The sequence below is a fragment of the Penaeus japonicus genome, unplaced genomic scaffold (assembly GCF_977035675.1).
Source record: "Penaeus japonicus unplaced genomic scaffold, GWHDUDI00000001_assembly GWHDUDI00000011, whole genome shotgun sequence".
In the NCBI taxonomy this organism is placed as follows: domain Eukaryota; kingdom Metazoa; phylum Arthropoda; class Malacostraca; order Decapoda; family Penaeidae; genus Penaeus; species Penaeus japonicus.
Window position 1 is genome coordinate 25,197,678 of NW_028234413.1, and position 5,000 is coordinate 25,202,677.

The window sequence follows — 5,000 nt, forward strand, 5'->3', positions numbered from 1 at the left end:
TAACATAGGGTACCAGTGAAAGTGTTAATATCAGTATGGACGATATGATGGCACGCCTTCGTGCGCGACTGGAATGATACATGGATGATCTCGAACGCCAGATGTGACACACAAATTTGACTAGTGTGTGCTAGCTTTGCTCTTAGTTTGCATGCGAAAGTACGCCCATTCACCGTGAAAGTGTATGATTTTTTACTATCCGTCTCAGTAACCAAGAGGAATTTTATAAGTATATGAATGATTTTAGTAAATTATCCACTCCGTTTAAGTCTTTCACGTCGACATTGCCATATGCTTAGAGAAACAAATCGTCGAATACTGCAGCCAATTTTATACTTCTTGTGCTTAAAATAGAATGTTGATAACGTTTAACTTTCACTTCTCAAAAAAGCCCATTAGGCTACCACCTGTCCGCATTCTGTAATGTTACAATTCCTATTCTTTTAGGGGAGTCACGTCAGTTTTTGGAAGGAAATCTTGAAATACAATTGTATTTACAAGAAAATGATCATATACGCCTTTTATTTTGCTTACATTATATTATGTGGATTATACCTCTGTTAGTATTAAAAGGTTTTTAGAAAGTCTTGACATCTCAGCTGTGCATGACCGGCGCATGAGGGAGGAGAAATTTAAAGGAGTTATTTTATCACTCCCTTCCCCTCCCTCTCCCCCTCGCTTCGCCTCGCCTCGCCTCTCTGCGCTTTGTTTACACCTGCGACAAGAACTCGTCTGTTCGGCCATTGTATCAGGCGAGTTGCATTCTCCAGCCGAAAAGATTTGATTAGGGCGCCAATGCAATCAGGAGGCCGTTCATTACCAGGGACTCGTTTAATCACATTTTTCTTCGTCGTCTTTTTCTTTTCTTTTCTTTTTCAAGTTAACAAGCGGTTTCTTTGTTGTGTTTGCGTGCTTTTGCCGTTGGTATTGATGTTCACGCGACTGGGAAAGCTGTCGATACTGGTCGTATATCAAGAAAAACTGCAGTTCATCTTGATCTTTCCCCGACAGTGTTGGACTTGCCTGGATTTTTCTCTCTTTTTTTTGGTGTGGGCGGGGGGTGGGGGTCTGACTATCTCCTTGTTCTTTACTTTTTTTCCGTTTCCTTTCATGTCCATTATTGTATCTCTCTCAAGCCCTTCTCTCCTCTTCTTTATCTTCCTTCTTCCCTTTCTCTTCAACTTTTGTTCCTCTTCTCTTTTTCTGCATCACTTAGACTTTCCCCCCTCCATTCGTGTCTTCCTCCCCCCCCCTGTTTAAATTAATTTACTTTCTGTGTTCTGTTTTCTCTCCTCTCCTTTATTTTCTTTCCTCCTTCCGGTCTCCGCCCCCCCCCCCTCTCTCTTTCTCTCTCTCTCTCTCTCTCTCTCTCTCTCTCTCTCTCTCTCTCTCTCTCTCTCTCTCTCTCTCTCTCTCTCTCTCTCTCTCTCTCTCCCTCTCTCTCTCTCCCTCTCTCTCCCTCCCTCCCCCTTATCTCCTTCTCTACCTCCCTCCCTCTCTCCCTTTCCTCCTCCCTCCCTCCCTCCCTCTTTCTCTCTCTCCGGTCTTCTTCCTGCGCTTGTCACGTCACAGTGTCTGGTCAACGCTGCGAGTCTGCTAGCATGACGCGGTACTTTTTTCTCGCTTTTTCCCTCTCTCTCTCTCTCTCTTCGTTGACTTTTTCCTCTGTTTTCTTCGCATCGCCGGAGGAATTCTGTGATACGAGGAGGGGAGGGGTGTGCCAGGGGGGCGCGAGGGCGAGGGGAGGGCAAGAGGGGAAAAAGAAGAGAGCAGAAGGGAAGGTTTGGGTGAGGGGGATGAGTAGGAGCGACCCGGCAGAGAGCAGGTGTAAAGAGAAGTGGAAGGAAGAAAGAAAGTGCGCGTGAATGAGAGCAGGGAAACAATTTGAGATTATTAGGGAGAGAGTGAGTGTGGTAGGATAGATAGTGTATATATGAGAGAGAAAGAGAAAGAAAGAGTAAGAGAGAGAAAGAGAAAGAGAGAGAAAGAAAGAGAAAGGGAAAGAGAGAGAGGTTTTAGCAACAGCGGGAAATAGTGCGCCATATCCCCGAGGGGATTTGAAATTACGACGGAAGCTAAAACAGAGGTGTAAACAAAGAGGCTGATTTGCAATTAGGCGAACGTTGTACCGTATAATCTTTTATTTTCAGCATTATACATTACAGCTGATAAGAGCTTATTTCCTCACTTTACTCACTTCACTTTCATTGAGCTTCCTGAAAGCCGTCGGTGAGGCCAGCAAAAGTGACAGCCACAACCCACGGCGAAAGCCAGCCTGAGCCATATCTCTTGGCCACAGCGCCGCGTCACAAGCCGCTACTTATTGACGTTTTATAGTGTGTGTATGTGTGCGGAGGGAGTGAAAGTATAGGAGACGTCCTCTTGCCGGGCCTTGTAATTACGCGGCTTCGATATAAACCAATACATTATGCGGCGAAAACGGGCTTGATGAGAGCGTGCGCGTGTGTGGCGGGAGAGAAAGTCCCCGCACACCGCCTTCACGCACTGTAGTGGCGGCGATGGCGCATTTTGCGGTGGGGAGTGGCGGGGGTAGGGGCAAGGAGAGGGTAAGGAAGGGGGAGGGGGATTGGAGGGGGTGGGGAACGGATGGGGATGGGGATGAGGTTGGGGTTGGGGTTGTGGGAAGGAGAAGATGGGGAAAGGGAGGGGACGGGGAAGGGGAACAGTGGTGGTGGATTGTATCACGTCTTTGTCAAATGTTGGTTGCGGTTGAGTAGATGGGGGAATGGGGCCTTCGTTTTTTATGAGGCAAAGAGCTTGGGATATTGGTGATATTGTTATTTTTTATCATCATCATCATCGTTATTATCATTATCATTATCAACACATCATAATCATCGTCGTCGTCGTCGCCATCGTCACTGTCTTATTGTCATTTTATTTTTATTATTATTACTTTTGTTTTAGCACGTGTGTTATTCTGTTATTACAACTGTCTTTATTTTTATGACTTATTATGTGTGTTTACGTGTATTTCGTTTCCTCTCGCATTTTCCCTTACTCGATTGTTGGCTCGTTTTCCCTTTGGCGAGGCAATAAAATGGGAAACGAGTGGGCGAGTGGAAATGGAATCGCTCCAGAATTGATGGGCGTGATGGCGTTACGCAACCGGGCTGCACGAGGGCATGGGCTCGGCGTGGGCGCTCGGTTCAATTCGTCAGTTTTAAAGCTTACTATTTCGAGGTTGGAAGGACGGTTTGGGGGGGGGGGAGTCATGTAGGATTTTTTTCTTTCTTTTTTACTAGTGTGTGTGGGGGTGAGTGATTGCCTGTTTTTTATTTGTTTGTTTTTGTTTTGTTGTTTTTCTTCTTGTTTTCGCGAACTGGACTTGCATTAGTTCTGATTTCCGTCTGGGGTATTGCGGAGTTTTTTTTTTTCTTTAATTTTCATTGCTGATATCATTGCATATTAAAGTGAACGATGTGTGAATAGTGATGGGTTAATTTGCGTGTTTATTCCTCCGTTTATAAGAATTATTAGAGTAAATGGAAGGCTCCTCGCCTCGCCTGGATATTCGCTCCTTCGCCCAGCCTCACCACGCTCAGACCCGCCCACTCCCGCTCATTTCCCGCCCACTCCCTCCTTCCTTCTCGGGCACTAATGACCCTGCGTGACACTCCTCCCTCCACTCGTCCTTGGGGGGGGGGGGAGTAATGTGACCGCCATTGTCATCATCACTGCCATCATTATCGTCATGTGTTGGGAGCAAGATCACCCGCCATCTTCCTTTACCCCCCTCCTCCCCCCACTCTTCTCCTGTCCCCTCCTCGTCCTTTGCCCCGCTAGGATAGGCGACGCCCGAGGATGCTTATTTTACTCTTCCTGGATGTCCTCATTAAGGTATGCGTCGTAGGTGGGGCTTTGGGTGGGGGTAGGGGGAGGCGGAAGTGCATGGGGGGGGGGGGTACGCGAGGTCGGTAACCCTCAAGCCTGGACTGGTACACTATAGGCTTAGGTTACCCTGGGGTGCGTAGAGGTTGGGGTTCCGGTTTATGCGTGCGGATGGGCATCGGCGCACGTGCATGTGCCTTGTCTTCGGGGCATACAAAGCTTTATTGTATTCACATCTTACACACGCACACACACACACACACACACACACACACACACACACACACACACACACACACACACACACACACACACACACACACACACACACACACACACACACACACACACATACACACATACACACATACACACACGCACGCACACACAGTGATAGAAAGAGTGGGAACGGGAAAGGGAGAGGGAGAGATTGCATTGGTATGTGTCCTTGTGCATCCAAAAGACAGTCTTACCTTGCGAAGCTGTGGCCATTCGATTGCCAGGAACATCTCTCACGCCTTTTGTGATGACAAAAGTACCGCGTCTTCGGGAAGGTCACAGGTGGAAAGGTCATCACCACCTCCCGTCCTGCGAGCTCGTGGGTAGGAGTTGGGGGGACGGGGGGATACGCTCCAGACGTCAACGGCCTAATGGCAATGTCACGCTTCTACGCTTGTTTTTTTTCCCGGACTATGTCCTCTCATTGTGAGCTCTGCCTTGTCCTCTCGTTCGGCCGTCGGGGCTTGTGTCTGAAGGTCTGGCTGGCCGGGCGTCTGTAGGGGGGCTTGCGTTGCTGTGGAGTAGCTGTGCAAGGGAAGGGAGAGGGAATAATGTAGACGTAGAAGTAATAATTATGTAGCATCGGTAATAGTGATAGAAACGCTAGAAGTAAAGGTAGAGGTAGCGGTAGAGATAGAGGCAGAAATGGAGGTAGAAATAGAGGAAGAAGCAGAGATAGAAGTAGAGGAAGAGGTAGGGGTAGAGGGTGAGGTAGAAATGGAGGTAGATATAGAGGAAGAAACAGAGATAGAAGTAGAGGAAGACGTAGAGGTAGAGGTAAAGGTAAAAGTGGAAGTAGTAGAAGTAGTAGTGGTAGTAAAAAGTAGTTGTTGTTGTAGAATTATTAGTAGTAATAGTAGTAGTAGTAG

General features: G+C 47.5%; 1 protein-coding gene across 3 annotated transcripts in view; it reads left to right on the top strand.

The window, feature by feature from the left end:
- Btk (tyrosine-protein kinase Btk29A) overlaps positions 1-5,000 on the top strand; it is a 160,602-nt gene that overhangs the window by 5,362 nt on the left and 150,240 nt on the right. The window lies entirely within an intron of this gene.